Genomic DNA, 19,406 nt, shown 5'->3' on the forward strand with positions numbered 1-19,406 from the left:
ATCAATGGAATACATACATATGTATGTACTATCATACATTCATACTCATGTCCCCTTCAATACAAAAACTCCTGTCCCAATACCGCTCATTTATGAAGTTATGCGCTAATAAATAGTCCACAATGGAGTATAAATTGGCAGTTTCAACCGAAAAGTGAGGATTTCTGTATTTTCGGTTCGGTTGGAAGCCAAAAGTGCATGTGTGTGTGTGTGTGTGTGTGTGTGTGTGTGAGTGTGTGTGTGTGTGTGTGTGTGTATGTGATTGCATGTAGAAGCTGCCGCAAAATGATAATAATTACGTGCATTATGTTTAATGCAAGCGATGAACAAACTGAATAAATTGGGGACGGGATCCAGGTCAGGGATAGGGGTAAGAGGGGAAAGGGGGTGAAGGAGGGGAAAGGGGTGAGGGGTGAGGGGTGAGGGGATAAAGAGCCACACGGATTTTGCGAGGGGTCGATGAGGGTCCATTGATTTCAGCTTTTAATTTGAGGCCATTGTTCTAAGGCGAGTACACTGAGAACACAGCGCAAGCTGAATGAAAACTTGCCAAGCAAATGAATAAAACTATTAGTTACTTAAATATAGTTATACATTGTAGATTTATACCAAATCATTTTTAATTAATGGACTAAAAGTAGCTGTGGAATGTATGAATGTGTGTTACAGACTCGTCCATCTTAGCCACTTTAAAAAGAAGCCATATTAAAATAAAATAAAATAATAAAAATATTTATTTACATTGATTACTTAGTGCAGTGCACCGCCATACGTGTTTGCTGCCGTTTACATGTGTGTGTGTGTGTGTGAGTGTGTGTGTGCGTGAGGGGGTTAAATGCGAGTGCATGTAAATGTTGGCGCCGTGGCCAAACAATAGCCGCTAGTTAGTTTGCTGGCCAGTTGATTTTCATTTTCATTTTCATTTTTTGCAACTATTACGGCCCGATCTTTAACCCCTCTCTCTCTCTCTTTTCGTTCCGTCTCGCTTTTTTGTGTGTTGCATTAATTAAAACACAATCAACGCAAAATTATGCATGCCGCTGCCTCATCGTTGGACACAATTATTTATTGAAGGCATTCAAATAAATAACAATGCCCCCCTCCCCCCCGAAAATGCTCGTGCATGGATTTTTAGCAGTTGATTAGCTACCAAAAAATTACCAAAATTATGCGAAAATTGGGAAGCCCTCAACGGGTTTAGTCATGCGGTGTAATTGAGAATGCAGAAAGTGTGAATATTCGGCCAAATGGGATTATTAAATTATAAGTGAAGTGATAGTTGAATTTTGCTGATATCTATGGATATTTATTTATTATGGACTTTGTGTAAATAGCTTACAGAAAGTTGGCTATACCATTTCGAAATGATGTTGTACTTGGTCACATCTTGTACTATTGAGAGCTTTGCAAAACGCCCTCTAGCGAACTGTGAGCAAATCACGATTTTCGGCACAACAGGTGGCGCTGTTGCTGGCTAAGGACACCTTTTAAGGATATGGGATTTTTATTAAAAGGAAATAATTAGGGATCAATAATGCACGCTATTTATACAATGTTTTAAGCCTGATTATTTAACTTTTCTTTTTCGTTTGCAGTAATGAATGCAGTGAAAATAAATAATTCCCACGTAGTAATCTCTCTTAAAATGGCTCGAAATAAAAATTGATTTCAGATAATGAAGCACATAGTGTAACATTATAAATAAGAATACATTTTCAAAGCCTAGCAATGAGCACCTAAAATGCAAGTATCTATAATCTCCATATGTAGTTATAAAGCATGTAGCACAACGTTGATGACAGCAGAATCGGTGGCAATCTGTAAATATAAATGCATTTAAGCTCGTATTTGCAACTAAGCTGTAAGTGCCTTCGAACTCCACAGAAATGCACCGAAATGCACTGAAATGCCACGGAGCTGCAATAGCGGTAATGACAGTAACACGAAATCAGTTAAGACAGGATAGCAACAATACTAATTACAGAGGCATCGGCGTTGCACTGCGAGAAAGTATTGGCCACAACCATACATACATTTTTGCCAATTGTTAACAATACCTTAAGTACTAGTACTCTTTGAGTATATACATACATTTAATGAGGTTCATTAATTGCAAGTGAACTCGACACAGCATTTATTCATATCATTTCATCATTCCTTCTGTAGAGAAATGCCACCAAACAAGAGATTTAATTGCAGATATCGAAAATCAAAGCATTGCAGTGTTTTGTGGGTGGGGACAGTGGAGAGGAGGGTGGGGCATGGGATATTGAAGCAAACTGTAAATCGTATTAAAATAATTACATTTAATGGCAGCCGATCTCTCTGGCCGAAACTCATTTGTTTTTATTAACGCCACATGTAATTGCAACCGATGCAGTTGCACATTGCACATTGCGAATTGCGAATTGCACATTGCGAATTGCATGTCGCACGTGTCCAGCCATATGGAAATCCCCCGGGAGGTCGGCGATTGGATTTGGTTAAAGGCCGGGTTCGAATAGTTAACGATTATTTAACCAGAAGGAATTAACCTCATTTTCATGGTTTCATAATTAATCCAATTTGTTCAACATATAAATTTCGCAGTCTCGCACTGTTTCCTCATTTTGTTCACTTCTTTTTTTGTTGGCCTCCTCTTGCTCCTCCTCCTCCTCCTCCTCCTCCTCCTCTTCCTCTCACCGATCATAATTGGAAATTTATTATCCACCGCGGAGTTGTCGACAGGAGAGTTTTGCTGTAATCAATATGCAATTGTGCTGCCATCTCCCTCTATCTCTGTCCCTTTCTCCCTCTCTCTCTCTGTCTATTAGGTTATGCCCTCTCTTTCTGCGGCCACGTGGCGTATACGCAATGCGGACAATCAGCAACAGAAACAGGAACAAGAACAACTTAATACGCTGCCACAAACAAGGGCAATTATGAAACGCAAGCACTTATGCCCATGAGATTGGGTGGCTGAGAGGGCGGAGGGGTGGAGGGTGGTTGCTTTTACTCGGTGGTCAATTGGGGGTGGGAAAACCTTAGGAAAATCCCAGCCTGGAAAAGTACCATGTTGGCAAAAGTAGGCTTGAGGGATATTTTCAGACTGAAAGATATTGAGTCCTAAAAGCTTTCGAATTCGCTGGGCGATGTTTTTCGAAACGCTTCTTTCGAAAACAAATTTCTGTTGACAAACGCTTTCGTAATTTTAGTTAACATTTACTATTTTGTATTTAACATTATTTGGCATTAACATTTGTATTTAACATTATGTTTGATGACTGTTATTGCTGTTTTACTAACATTACATTATACAATATGTATGCTTGTCTTAAATTTCATTAAATTTATGTGCATGCAACATTTTTTTGATATGTACATATATATATATATATATACATATATTTATTAAAATATATTCTTGCATTAAATCGCAGAGCTAAAATTCTAGATCGAAACCATTCAATTTGGAATACATTTTTTAAGTAATCAATTTCGTAGAAAAGCATTCAAAATACTTGTATTTGCATTGTCAACTGATTTATTTTTCAAATTTGCTTTACCTTACAATTTTTGCCTGTCACTTGTTACTCAATTGAATTTGCTTAAACATACCCAACAGGCAACAATAATCTACTTAATGTCGATAGAAGTTAGCATTGCCAAGTTAATTGAATCAGCACATCAAAATACCTTACCAATTAACTCATGAAGTATTTGAAGTGAATTAAATTCCATTCCACATGAGATTAGCAACAAGTATGAAGAACTCCGAATAAAAATTGCAGCAAAGAACAGATTAGCTGAGACACAATCCCTGAGGAGGTATAAGAGTTGTATAAGAGACAGAATGTATAACAAATATTTACAGAGCTGAAGCGGTCAACAGAGCGCATGACTCCAGGATTAACAACGCGAAAGAGCGATGTGCAATTTTAGGAAAGGACCTCTTTATATTAGTATCACTGCGCTTAGCCGAGTTTCACACCCACGCATAATTATTGAAAATATCAAAGAACAGCACCGGAAATCTCTTTCTTTTCCACTGCGCAGAATCCGAGAGAATTTGAGAAATCGCTGTTAAAAAAAAAAAAAAGAAACACTGCTTAACAGCAGGATGTGCCGGATTTTATTTTGGACTGGGGTATTTTGGCTGAAACATCAGCTGAATTTTGAGTCGCAGCAAAACACATTTAACCCTTTCGTTCTGTCCACATCCTCGAGGCACTCGAATAAATCTCAATTACCTGTGGCAACAAATCACTGGCTGTGCTAATGTATGTAAAACACAATAAAAAGAATTTACGATTTTGGATTTTCGAAAAGCTTAGCGTGAAGTATTTGTTTTCATTTTAACAAAAGATGGAAAAAGATGGGAAAACAAATGCACAGCAAATCAATGAATAAAGATTTTGAAAATGTGCTTACCAAATACTTTTTATAAATTTTAAAAATTTCTTTTTAACATTGAAGCATTCAAAAAAATCCCATTTGGTATTTGAAAATTTTATAAGATCTGCTGTAAGCTCCGAAACTCATGCTTAAAAACAATGCATTAAAGCAAACATTTAATAATTTTAATTACCCAACACCCGAATCGAATTCGTTACATTGCATAGGCATTAAGTAGGAGACCGGCAATTTCCGTGCTCTTGTTTTCTTAATTGGCGTGAATCCACAGACAATAAATCAACCTGAGTAGCAGCTATCTTATAGCCGGAACATCAACTATATTGTTCGCATTTTTTGTTTGTTGTTCGACGTGGGAGGGGAACTTTGTTTTTGTGTCGCATACAGTCCGAGGCTTCCGGTTCCAATGTCTTCATTTTGCAGTCATCACGTTTCAGCCCGCTTCCTTTTCCTCTTTTCCACTTGGCCTTTTTACCCCAAACCCAAACCCAAACTCAAACCCAAACCCGCACCCGAAACTCAAACGCTGGTCCACACCCCGTTTTTACCCCGCCCATGGCACATTTTCGCCTTTTAATTTCGCACTTGGGTCATTTTGTTGTTTGGTGTGGATTATAAGACCACTTCATATTCATGCAACTAACAACCGACCGAGCCGGCACAAAAAAAAAGAAAATAAAAAAAAACCCAAACCGCCCAGAAAGCCGAAAGCCAGACATTTTCTACTTGGAAAATGGGGGATGGGGGGATGGGGGGATGTAGGCATAAAAACCAGCTGCCTTTTGTATTTAGCCACAAAAAAGGAGGGCTGGTAGAGCAAAAGAATGAGGGGTCGAAGGCGAAGAACAACGGCAGCAACAATAAACATTCCCAGCGACTGGCTGGCCAAGTGCAAGCTGACCGAAATGAAAGGCCAAAAGGTTTTTCGCCGGGCCAAGGGGCAAAAACAGTCAACGGGTAGCCAAACGAGACTAAAAAGACTAAAAAGTCCAGGCCAAAATGGACTTGGCCCAGGGAAAACTCTATTTTCACACCGCAACAAAATGCTGAGAAAATATTGAACACTAGTCCATGATTTATAGACTTTTCATACATCCTGATTTCTTAAGAATTTTAATCTGCAATAAATCGATTGCTATATATTTTCACTTGTGTTATTTTCAACATATTTAAGCCTTCTACTCTTCAAATTTTGCATTTTCAAGTGCAGTTTCGTAGTCAGGCATTTTGGAATTTTTAATTAAATTACTGTAAGTTAACACTCATTAAATTCGTTTCGGGATCGACAACATACAATTTAGCTGCCATTAAGTACAAGTGGATTGCTGATAATTATCTTTATGATTCAAATTAAAACCGAAACTGTGTTGATTTCTTTCCATGCACAACACTTCAATGTCTTCCATTCGTCGCTGGGACAATATGATGGAGTAATAAAAGGGAAAAACGGGAAAAAGGCACACGGAAAGCACAGAAAAACAGAAAGAAGCTCTCCACAAAAGTAACAACTTAATTTCAACTGCCTTTTTCCACAGCCTGCAGTCTGGTTACTCTTTTAAATTCATACTGGCCTCATTGAAAAATTGAAACGAAGTTCATCAATCAGAGAAGCAAAAATAGATGTAACTACCACATGATTGCAGCTTTTCACAAAGTTCAGGACTTTTCGATGCATGTTTTCTTTGAAATGATTTCTGTAAGCGTTTCGTTGTAATAACATCACATTTCCTGTTCCAATTTAGCGGTTTTGGAGCTAAAAGGTAACCATTAATGAACTTCTGGGAACCGAAATCGGTTGACGAGTTAATAATGCAGATTATTAATTTAAATTGCAGAGCAAAACCCCAATACATAAGAAGAAAAATCTAATTAGACCAGAATGCACTACTGATAATAAGCTGAAAGCACTGGTTCACCGAGCTCATTTCCCTTAAGCCCCATTTAGAACTATCATCAGGTGTCTCTTTGTTAGTTACCCTTGAACCCAGCCCCGCCCCTTTCCCACCAACGCCCACTTAAGCCGTATAATACCAATTTAGAAGCCCCGCGAGGGGAAGGCAACTCAAGCCGCCAAGGCAAGCGCCTTAAATAATGGGCAAAAAAGTTGCTTGGTTTTCTCTGTTTCGCGTTCGTTTTGTGTGCCACTTTTATTTATATGTTGATATAAATACACTGCGCCAATTGCAAGTGGCTTACTAATTTTACAACAAAAGCATTTCACTGTAAAGCATTTATTTGGGAAGGAACATTTGAACATTTACTTCCTTGCATGCAGAACTTTAAAAAATATTGCAGAAGAAAATCGGAATTGCGTATCCGTAAGCATTTGTTTCAGTGCACATATAATAAATTCCTTTCTTTTTGGCATTGCTAAATGTCTGCAAAAAAGGGGGAAAAAAACTGGGGTCATAGTTCACAGCTGTTCATTCGTTGGGCCTTTTTTGCAGCCACTTGTTTTGTGACCCGTCCAGTTTTTCCGTTCCACTTCCGCTTCTGTTTCGTTTTCGCCGTTCCCTTTCTTATATTTTTAGCCATTTCTTATATTTTGTTGCGACTTCCTGCTTTTCTTTTCGGCGTTATTGTTGTTGATAATTTGTTGACCATCACATTTTCCGCACATTTTGCGTTCACATTTTATTGCGAACTTGGAACTTCTTTATTTGGCTTCTGACTGTCTCCTGTCCCTTTCTTCTTGGCCATTGCCATCTCTTTCCGTTGGCCTGCTGCCTGTCCCTGTCCCTGTCGCACGCACTTCATGCATTATTTAACTATTCGCTGTCCTCCATTCTCTGCTGTATTTGGTCCTGTTTTGTTTTGTTTTGTTTTGTTTTAATTAAAAGTGCTGACCGGCAAAGAGCTGTACCTAATTTTTTCCCGCGCGTTTTCCGTTCTGTGGGCTTTTAGTGCGAACCCTACTACCCATTTTCCCGTTTTCTCGCTTTCCCATTTTCCGACACCGACACCGACCGCATTTCTTCACCCCCCGATTTTCCACTACTCGAGGCATGTCTGTGCATTAATGTGGCTTATAATCAAGATCTGCCAACAAAAAGCGTAGCAAAGTGGAGTCGAGTCAAGTGGAATGGAATAAAAAGTTGTTCGTCCTGCTTTTTGGCCACATCAAAGGCAAGGCCACTCCCCAGCTCCTGTTCTCGAGAAGCTCAATGGACCCCAAACTCATACCCTATAGTTCCATACCCCATACCCCTTACCACTTACCCCTCCTTAATCATCGATTGTGGTCGCATTTTGCTGTTTGTGTTGTGTTGCTCGCCATTTCGGTCTGCTGAAACTTTCATCATCCGCTTAGCTCCGTTTGTGGTTTTGATATATTCCCGATATGTATCCCCGATATGAGCACTATATAGAAGTAAACGATATATTCCCGATATGAGCACTATATAGAAGTAAATGATATATTCCGGATATGAGCACTATATAGAAGTAAATGATGTATCCCCGATATGAGCACTATATAAAAGTAATTGATATCTATATAGGGAGTACCCATGGCAAGATTGAGAAAAAATACTCACTTGTTATAAAAAAGTATTCATTCATGAAACAAAATGTACAGCTTTGAATAGTAATTGTGAATTGTTTGAAAAATTCAGAATATATATATTACAAATATATTAAGTTATAAATTCAATAATTTCGCAATTGATTTATTTCAAAGTATCTATCCATCCAATGCCTTGACCCGCTGACCCGATTCGCCAACTTTCGTCGACTCATTTGAATATAGCCTGATTTGTCCGATTTTCCAGCGTTGAGTTGAATAAGAAGAGGAGGGAAAATTTAAAAGGGGGGCGATGAAAATGAAAGGGGTAGACAAGAAATGGATAAGGGATGGCTGGGAAAATTAACGACACGGCGCGGTTTTCATTTGTTTTCTAATTTAAATTTATGTTTATGAGTTATGGCTGAGCCACGGGCCCCGCCCCCTTTTGTTTAACGCCCACTCATAATTATGAGCTTCTAGTCTGGGCTTCTAGGCTCTTTGAGGCTATGCTCGCTGGCAGGCTATTAATTTTTCAGCACTTCGTTTCGCGGTCTCGGATTAGCTTACAGTTACAGTCCATTTCGAAGGCGTCGAGTTGCGGGGAAAGTTTCGAGTAATTGGATGAACATTGGCCAACAGGCGAATGAGTTATGTGACCGGCAATTGACAGATGGGCTGGTCGATTCCATGAATTTATCCCACTTCATGAGTTGTAGTTGGAGTCCAGGCATTCAAATGAATACTGGGTTGCATAGGAAGCGTTTCGTACTTTTAGCTAACATTTCTAACTCATTCTTTTTTTAAAATACAATTTCTGGCTTATTGCATGAAGTTCTTTGTTCTCATGCTATTTTTCCTATGAATTTCATATCGCGTATTACAAACATCCCTGCCAAAAGTAACCTCCAAAAGTGACTTCCAAAGGTCTGCTGCTCACTTTTGTACCAACAAACCATCCAATATCTCGATATTCGAACTTTGCTGATGCGGCACTTGTCTGATTTGGCCCAAATGAGTCCTAAAATTCGCGAGGATTCTGCGGGGGCTCCAGGGGGATAGTTGGCCACGAAACAGAGCTGAGGTTAAGGCCACGCCCCCATTTGCCGGCCCTCCGGGGAGGGGGAAAAATGTCATTTATTATTAAAATCACTTTCGTTGCAATGAGGATTCCAAATGTCCTATCGTTCCGTTTGTTTTTATTGGTGTGCGTGTGTCGCAGCCCCCTATCACTCAGCCCGTCTCTTTCTAAGCCCGCATGTGTCGTCTCTTTCGTGGCTGATGTTTGTCCAAAATCCTGACGAGAATTGTCTTGAACTAGTCCAGTTCCATGTGTAATGTCCTTTGCTCCCGGCAGCTTCCCTTTCGCCATTCGCCATTCGCCTTTCTAGAAACCTCGCTCTTCTCGAATTGTGATGCCAAGCTGGCTATTTTGTAGCTTACACTTTTTTAATTAGTTTTTAACTTAGTTAAGAAGAAAGATGACAGGAGAACCAAAGACATTCAAAAACTTGTGTCTTAAGCAATTTTATTAAAATATTACTGGCATACTTTAAACATCTTTAAAAGTGCCTGCAGCATGCCTGTAGTTCTTCTATTAATCTTGTTAATTGGTAAATTATTTTTAGAAATTAGTTATTCTCAACGTTGGAGTTACTTCACTTCACTTTCGCAATCAAAGTGCCAGCACTGTCGTATCATTTTCAGCGGTGCACACTCCACACTCCCCACTCGTCCTTTGCAAACCCAACCCAACCACCCACCTTGGAGTCCCTTGTTGTTGTCGGGTTAACAAGTGTCATATGTGGTTGCTGGATGTATCTCCATCTGTCTGACTGTGGTAATGGCACATCCACTGCTACGTATTTGGCCGGGCCAGGACTCCTCTGCTCCTCCACTGCCTGCAACATCCTTCGATGTTGAGCCGGTAAGGAGCACCTGTCTCAGGTCGTGGCATCATCCTTGGATTTAACTCAAGTGTGCTTTGGAGATTTTGTAGCCGCTTTAAAACGTTATGCACCGCAGGACGACTCCACTCCACTCCACTCCACGGCAAATTCCCATCTCCATCTCCATCTCCATTCCCATTGCCATATCCTTTTTGGGTTGTTTGTTTTTGTGTTGTTTTGGGCTGCGCAAAATGTCAACGAAAGTGCAAATAAAATCTAATGGCGAAATCATTGCAAAAGTTACGAATACAGACGTGCTCCTGCCTCCTGTGCCTGTGTGCGTGAGTATCTCTCTCTCTCTCTCTCTCTCTCTCTCTCTTTCTATATCCTTGCGTATGGCTAGGTGAGCTATGTTTGCACACGTGTGTGTGAGTGTGTGTGTGTGTGTGTTTGTTGGTAAGTCCTTAATGGGCTTGTCATTTGGTTTGTCGCACCCGCGTGAATTTGTTTTTATTCCAACATTGCATTTTATGAGTCGGTCGGCATTTTTGGCAAACGCATTTCGCATTTCGCATTTCCCATTTTCCCACTTCCCACAACCTTTTCCAAAAACCAAATGAAAACAAAAAAATGCCAGCCACGCATTCCAGCGCTTTAATGACACCAAAGTCGAGGCAACCATTTTGCCATCATCGCAAAAATCTCGTTAGGGATATTAGTCTGCAGTCAAAAGACGCAAAACCTTGAAAGAGCACAAACTTGGCCTTAACTTTTAAACGATTTCGGTTTGGCTTTGACTCGCTCCCAGCCAAAATATCCTGTCGCATTCGAGAGTTACATCGCAGTAGTTTTGCGTCAACTTTGCCACTATTTAGGTATTTTAAATCAGTTTTGTAGCACTCGGTATGCCTTTGGTCTCAAGAATTATTTATATTTTTAGCTAAGAAACATATTTTTTTTATTAAATTCCTTCTCCTAGGGAAAATACCGATTTCAACTTTGCTCAAACTCGTTGCCTTCCACACAAAATAATGATGTTTCTTAGCCGATTTGATTTGGCCTAAGCCAATTCCTAATCCTCTTTCGCACTCGCACTTGATTCAATTTCAAAATATTTTCCTGGCGCCAAACGGAAGGAGGCCAAGTGAAAGGGGAAAGGGGAAAGGGGAAACGGGAGAGGGGAAAGTGGTAAGGTGAAATGGAAAAGGGAAAACGGAAGGGAAATGGGCAGGGAAAACAGGATGATGGGAATTCGCAGGATGCTGGGCACTAAAGGTGCTCAAATATTTATGCCCCTTGTGGTGGATAACCGAAGAAAATACAATGAAACTAAATAAGAATATTGCGATACACAATAACAGACTCCCGCAGCCCAATTCGCTGAATAAAACATAGACACCGTAAAAAAATGCTATTTCATTTAAGTTATTTTTAAACATTACATATTTGTTTAAATACAACTCCTTACAAAACTGTTTATGCTGTTAGTACTTAGTTGTTAATAAGTACTACCTTATTTTCTATCTAAAGTTGGCTTCTTTACATCCCACTTTTTGCAGATTGTATCCAAGTTATTTACCAAATGTGCTTGAAATAAAAGTGTTTTTTTTTCGGTGTAAGAAGTGGCGTTCCTCCTGCATAATCATAGTTGGGTTGGGCTCGACTACCGGGCCTCGCAATGAATTTCTGAATTTAGGCGCTGCTCTTCTTTTTGAAATCCCTGCCCTAACGATCCATATCTTCGCATATGAGTTGTGCACAATTACACACATTTTTCCTCCTGCATTCACATTCACATTCGCATGAGTCTGTGTGTCTTCCTGCATCTGTGCGCGAAAAGGGGCGGGGCTGAAGTGGGCGGCATCAAATATTTATGGACGTGCCAGGGGAAGCCGCCAAGCAATCGCTTCATATTCAATATTCAGTTGTTACGCGCGGCAAGTGCAGCCAATTGCCAATTCGCCATTCCAATAAGCCAAAACCAAATGAGCAGCAGCCAAACAATGGCCAAGTCCCTATATATGTACATATATCCATCCGGATATGCCACTCTCTACGAGTATTCGAGTATGTTTGGGCCACGGGCCAAAGGCGTTTTGGAGACGAGCAGATTCGCGTTCAGATGGAATCGTTTGGGATGGTTTTGGGGTCGATGGGATGGATGGTGGGATGTTGGGATATTGGGATGATGCTGCCTCCGAAGCAATTATCCCGGCCAACACAATAAAATCCACATATTGAGCGCTGGCCCAGTCAAATATAATTCCGCTTGGAGTCGTTGGACTTGCAGATGGAGTCTTGGCACTGGCCTTTAACCGGATTAAGGTAATGAGAGTATATTTCATATTTTTAGGGACTAATTTGCCCATCAAATACCCGACACTGTGTACCTGTGAATGCATACTATTGTGGATTATATTATCTTTTATAAGTAAATACATTTCTTATTTACTTCTTCTCAAAGAAAAAGATCATCTTAATAAAGGGGGAATAATACAATATATATTACTACTTTCATAATTAGCTGCATGCTATCAATATTTATGTAACTTATAGTGGATTATTTCTAGCCAAGTAATTTTTTGCGATTTAGCCCAATTGTTTGTGAGGTAGCGAGGATTAAGCCGCCATGTCGGCGAAAATAATGGCGTCGGCTTTATCCTATTTATCCCCATTCCTAATGACCCGCAAGTGCACGAGTACGAGTATCTGTATCTGTATCTGTATATGTATCTGTATCTGCATATGTAAATGCAATCAAATTCGCAACGGTCATTTGGCCAGCCAGCCAATCTAATGGGCGGCGGGGGCGGTGGGCGTGTCATTTATGTATTCATAAAGCAGCAAACGTCGCTGCATCTGAATGATGTTAACCTCATAAATAAATAATTGTTAAGCACAAATGTGTGTAGCTTCACTGGCAGCAGCAGAAGCAGCAGACAAATTACCAACGGTTCAAAATGTTGCCAAAAAATAAAGCGAAATAAAAAATACAAAAATTAAAACAAGAACGCGGTGTACGGATATCAAGCTCCACATATTTACAGCCAAATGTATTTTTCTGTGTATTACAGGTATTACAAGTTGCACTAAAGCAGCCACAGTGACAACTCAACTAATTCGGTCTTAGACAACATAGTGGAAAGTAGTTCTTTCGCAATTTATTAAAGCCTCTTACTTTGATATTTAGCTCCCAAGTGGAGCATATTCATTGCACTTGATTGCATGCCACCGAACACAAAGGACATCGTAATTGAGCAGCCATGAAGACAGTCCAAATCGAGCTGCATCCAAAACCGCCTGTCACGGCTCATCAAGCTTTTAAAGGCGCAAAGGACGAAAAGGACGATAAGGACTATGAGGACGATAAGGAATAGGTTCCACCCTAATGGACGCCCAAGTGGCAATGTGAATGCGAGTGTGTCTTGCAGATGTGGCGAAAGTAACTCAAAAGGATCCTAAAGAGTATCCAGCAAGGATATCCAGCAAGGATATCCAGCAAGGAGCCGAAATTCCCGGCCAGTAGACATGCGAAATGTCAGTAGTATATCATTTTTTAGTGAAGTGCAACCGCAGCAGCCGCAAAGGGGCGGCCGAAGGGAGGGGGGCGTGGCCTAGACCCAGACCCCCAGACAAACACACACATGTACTCGTTGGCAGACTCAGACACAGACACACACGCAAATACAGATACAGATACAGATACCTATACAAATACAGAAGCTGGCCCAAAAACGCCCGCACTTGAATTAAACATCTTTCACATTTCGCAATTGTACGTTGAATCCTGCTTCCATATGCACCCACACACACACACACACACACACACACACACGTCCTGCATGTGTGTGCGAGTGTAGATATGTGTGTGTTAAACCAATTTGTCTGACTGCCTGCAGATGTGTTTGTGAGTCGGCTGTAGTTCTTGTTTTTGTGTCTCTCAACGAAAGGAGATCGAAATGTTTGCAAATTAACTAAGTACAAGATCTAAATTGTAATGTTTTAAATTATCATGTCTGTTACAAATTTAGGTTTTAAAGGAAAAATCTGAAAAAAAAAGCATTTGAATGAAGTATATATAAGCAGATATATTTTAAGACTTCTTTAAAAACAGAGACCTAGAAAACTTGTATATTTTTCCTTGATTATTACAACTCGCAAAAATATGCATTAAATATTCTGTAACTTTTCGATCTCCTCGCTGCATTTTCAGCCAAAAACTAAAGCTGTTTCGTGGGCGGGGTGGGGAATTTAATGCGAGCAGCTGCTGCCTTTTTCCTTCGCTTTTCCTGCTCAAACTCTTGCCGCTCTTTTTGGCCATCTTTTTGATATTAACGCTGGCTGCGACGTCGACTGCGACTGCGACTGCGACTGCAACTGCGACGCCTTCTTGGTCGTCGTCGCCTTCATAAGAAATTCATAAGTATTTCCGCTTGCCTGATTTTTGATTCGGTAATTAAAATGCAACTGAGATTGCGCTGCTCCACGTGTGTTAGCTGCTTTTTGGGCGAAAAACCTCCACACTCGTACACTTCTACATACATATGTACATACATACATATATAGTACTTGTGCAGCCAACAAACATTTTTCTCATATGGGAGACGTGGAAAACTTGACGCTGTTTTTGCCTAGTTGAGGTTGCATAAATCTGGAGATTGCTTATATTTTCTCGCTGGCTTATTCTTGTGGTGCCACTACATCACTATATTAGTTGCATGCGGCAACTGAAACAAACACATCTAATTTCAGCTTGCAGTTGACTTCTTTGCGGCTTTCATGTAGCTCTACTTAAAAATAAATGTAAAAAATAATGTAAGTTCAAGTTAGTAATATTAAGCACAGGAAATATAATATTTGTTTTAAGATTTCAAACTTTATTGTACTTTCTAAGACAGGATTCATTTGTGACATTATTTTTTAAAGAATTTTTTGGAATTTATACCTTTTTTAATAACTCTAATCATTGTACATCACTTGTACAGCACATCAGATTGTTGTCGGGAGTGTTTTTGCCAACTCACATATTAATATATATATACATATATATATGTGGGGGATATACTACCTCACTATAGATGGGGAAAGGAAAAGCGTGGAGCTGCGGAAACTGTTATTCCAGGTGCTCCCTGGGCCCGACAGCTGATTGCTTTGGCATTGCAAGTAGTCGAGCTTTGATTACTCGAACGGTTTCTAAGCACCAAAAGGGGAGCCACACCACTCACCACCCACCACCCATCACCCACCCATCTCGTCCTCAAACAGCCCATCCTTTTACAAGCAGTCAGTCCCCTCATCATTCCGTTTGGTTCCATTCTGGGGCAATGCAACAGTGGCAAAACGCATTATCTGCTTCAGCTGTCAAGTGGAAAGTGGCAAGTGGAAAGCGGCAAGTGGCGGGGTGGAGTTTGGCTGGTTGGAATCGGGTAGAAAATCGGGGGAAAATCGGAGGAAAATCGGAGGAAAATCGGGGAAAAGTGCGGGGGGAAATGCGGCAAGTGGAGAGCGCAAAGCGAAGCTAAAGAAATATATTTTGCAATTTCATTTACAAAAGTTTATCTTGGAGTGCGCGTTTTGCGCCAGGAAACGGACTGCGACTGCGAATGCGACTGCGACCAGGTGGAACCAGGTGGAGGAGGCCCAGATTCAGATGGAGGACCACGGCCAGGATCGGGAACAGGACGAGGCGCAGGACGAAAAAGATCAAGCCATCAAATGTCAAACTCAAGAGGTCGAGGCTGGAAATGCCCTTACTTTGAGTGTGGGAATATCAAACAATTACTGTTTTAAATTCAAGAATAACAATGGTAGCTTTAGAATATTAAGATTATTTTAAAAGAAATACTTTTAAACAATTTAAAACAAGCAAAAACACAATTATAAATAAGTTTAATTATATCCCAGTATTTTAGAGCACGAAATTGTTGTCAACGGTAGTTAAACGTGAAAGAAATGTAAATCAACGACCATTTTCTCAATTATACATTTTAAATCAACATGTTTTTTGATGAATATATTCTATATTGGCCTTTTTAAATCAATATTTTAACATTTAATGCTCCCAATCCGATGAAAGAAAAGGAGGGTGACTCCTTCGAAGGGCAAAAGCAGGCGAATAAAAGAAAAACTAATGGCATCAAAGAGGAAAATCAAATATTGCTCAAGTGCCAGTGGCAGCCGCACCCACAAGCAACCGCAACAACAACGACAACACCAACAACACCAACAACAACCACAACAAGAACAACAACAAGCCGATTATCGTGGAAAACCGTGTAAGAAAACATGCAGATGGTCCAAAGGAAAGTTTTTGGCCAACGATAGACCGCAATGCTGCCAGAGCCAGAGACTTCAGATTCGAGAGATGAGATTCGAGGCAGTTGTGGGCGCAGAAGTGGGCGCTAAAGTGGGCGGGGCAGTCAAGCAAACAGGGAACAAGTTTATATGATTTTGATGAATTTCCGTGGCAACGGGGCCGAAATGAAAGCGCGACTCGATAAGTAGCAGTTAAGATTTCGCTGCTCTTCTCAATATCCGCATGGTCAAAAGGGAGGCGAGACACACTCCCCCACTCCCCCACTCTGTTTTTCACCCAATTTCCCCCGGCTTACCTTTGAGTTTTAATATCAGGGAAAAGATGATGGGGAAAATGGGTAAGGGCAAGACAAGACCCCCTTCAGTGCCACTCTGCCACTGGAAAGTAATTTCCTGCAATTTAAACTAAAGAAAAATAAGGAAGCGTCTTTGATTTCCGCGTGAAGTGATGTGGGTGGTGGTGGTGCGATGAAATGCCCAAGTTCTGGGCAGAACTTACTATCTGGAATTAAGGTTGATTCAATTTATTACGAGCGCTGCAATTTGAAATGCCAGCATATTTGCTATTTCGCGTCTGTCGCATAAATCGAATGAATGCCATAAAACAAATTAATCGAATGCTCAGCTATGGAGTGCTTATAGTACTTATCATTCAGAAGTGTTTATGGATTCAAAACGCTTGCTCACCTTTATCAGTATGGTTGTTAGTATAAATAAACGACTTAAATATAATCCAGTGGCTAAAACCATCGAAATGATTTTCTCTTTCTTTTCTTTTTGCAAATTTTAAGCCAGTGGCAATGCCAAAAGGCTAACCTATCTGTAGCTGCTGTTGCTGCTATTTCTTGCCATTTTTTGTTGTGTCAAATGGCAGACACTCCTCCTCCATTTGGTTTGGGGAAACCAAATGAAATGCCTGAGGGCAGTAAATTTAAGCGCCCGGCAGGAGTTGCTCCTTGTTGCCAGTTGCCAGTTGAAAGTTGAAAGTTGAGGAGCCGAGCCAGTTTGGCCAGCGGAAACGGCAATGGAACGCGGTTTTGGCCACGTGGCGAGCGGAGTATTTACCGCCATGTGCATAGTTTGCAAGTCTGCGCGGCGACACCTGCAGGAATGGTCACCCCAAGCTGGGCGTCCAGCCCGGATCCGGATACTCCACTGCTCCACTGCTGCACAACCCCAACACAAACCAATACCCATCCAGATGCATGGGCAGACTGGAGAGCAGACATGGCCACTAACAACATCAAAAAGTGCCAAGTGCCAAGTGTTTGCGTTGGTCGCCAAAACGCGGCCCTACAAATTGTTTCTCCTCTCCACCTCCCCTATCATACCCTGTCAACACAACAGCTTTCGGGGCATATTAGTCCTAGGAAATATATGAAACATACAAGTTTTTGCAAAAGCATGCAATAAGAATACATCTAAAATGTGTTACTTGTATGGCGTCGAAATGTATTTAGAAAGATTTAGACAGTTTATAGCAGTTTCAGATAGTTTATGCAGCATGATGATAGAAAAGAAGGAATGGGTATTTAATGGTCGAGTTCCCCTCGTAAATTGTTCGTGTTTTTAACCGTGTGACATTTTTCTTTTTTATTTACGGAAGGGGAGTGTTCAGCGCTAATGTGGACTGGTCCAAGTTTCCTTCATCCTGTTACTCGACTTTTTTCCGTTGGCTTGTTTTGTTTTGTTCACTTGTTGGCTACTCTTTTATGCACATCGATTTTCGCTCAGTGCTTTTTATTTGCCATTCTACGGAGAAAGGGGGAAGGGAGGGGGAGGGGGTAGAAAGGTGGTAGAAAGGTGGAACCGTACATCGGAGTTGTTTGTTTGGCACTGTTTGTTTATGTGCCGTAACTGCTTGGTGAGAAAAAGGTGGACGAGAAGGGCGGAAAGGAGAGAAAGGGCGTGGAAAATGTTAAAAAAAAAAGAAAGGCGACGAGCAAATTTGGGGGCGTGGTTGGGGAAGAGGCGTGAAAACGCGGCACGAGGACAGAACTTTTTAAAGCGACATTTAACGATGCTCTCAAGTCGAGCACAACACTTTCCAGTACCGAGTGAGTGCCCCACGAGTGCATTCATTCACCCACCCACACTCAAACTGGAAATCATGAGTCCAGCGAGTAATCACTTGGCAGCCCAAGCAATTAAAGAGTATCCTTGGTTGCATAAAACAAACATATGCAGTTTAAAAACACTACCATTGACTAAAGTTATTGCTTTCTGTTTATTTTCTCTTTGCAACATTTCAGTATTGCATATTGTGAAAGAAAAAACATAAATAAATGACAGATTAAAGTACTATTTATACGACTTAGATCGGTGGTATCGCTTTTGAAGACTTTAGTTACTTTTAATAATTTAATAATCATGAATATGCCAGCCAGCTGAGTAAGTGAAGCCCAAACCCAGCAAAAAACTACAGCTGCATTGTCAGTTAATAAAACTATTTTAGCCGGGCCAACAAAGTTTTGCCGAGTAAGGCAACCTTTTTGACACTGACGCTTTTGGCAAGTGGCGGATGGTTGGCCAACACTTCAAGTACGGCGACAAATCGTGCAACAAAGTCAAATGCACTTCACGATGCCAGTGGAAAACTAAAGGAAAAGCTGTGGAAAATTGCCAGCAGCGAGTGGGAGTGGGGTTGTGAATGTGAATGTGGATGTGTACAATGTGCATACATGTGTACACTGTACAGTATACTGTACATGTGATGATTCATTTTGCAATATTGCATATTGTGCGTCGCACTTAAATTCAATTAAGCTACAAAGGCAGTTACACAACACAAGGCAGCCATCGCACACACGAGAACCAGGGACCACAAGCGTCCAATAACCCATCAGCTGTCGCGTCAGAAAAACCCTGGGCTACCCAGAGCTCCAACTCCCACCCAGAATCATCATTGGCAGTAACCAGTGCCGCCCAGAAACACCCATTGCCACCCAGAAACACCCACAATCACATTCACTGTGGAAACGGTGACTGGACTTTATAGCATTGCCCTTCGTGCACTCACTCATTCACTCATTCATTGATTCATGCACCAATTCGCCCAGCCATTCAAGCCGACACTCATTCAATCATTTCTGTCGAGTCCTCGACGATATCGCTTTAGTTTCGAGTTCGAAAGGTTCAAGATGTCACTGTAATTTGTAGCGAACATTTATTCCACCAAATGGTTCAACGGAAAATATATATATTATCTTTTTAGTTTCTCAGTAGCAGTGGTATTGGTAATATTATTCATACCTTACTAAGTTTCAAAAATAATTGAAATTACATTTTACTCTTTAAAAGTATATCAA

General features: G+C 40.7%; 1 long non-coding RNA gene across 1 annotated transcript; it reads left to right on the forward strand.

Moving 5' to 3' along the window:
- The first annotated feature begins 4,092 nt into the window (after positions 1-4,092).
- On the forward strand, positions 4,093-15,779 carry LOC120321463. Its single transcript, XR_005561084.2, has 2 exons — positions 4,093-4,259; positions 12,858-15,779. It is a non-coding gene; the product is annotated as an uncharacterized LOC120321463 (long non-coding RNA).
- The last annotated feature ends 3,627 nt before the right edge of the window (positions 15,780-19,406 follow it).

This window comes from Drosophila yakuba, chromosome X (genome assembly GCF_016746365.2).
Source record: "Drosophila yakuba strain Tai18E2 chromosome X, Prin_Dyak_Tai18E2_2.1, whole genome shotgun sequence".
NCBI lineage: Eukaryota > Metazoa > Arthropoda > Insecta > Diptera > Drosophilidae > Drosophila > Drosophila yakuba.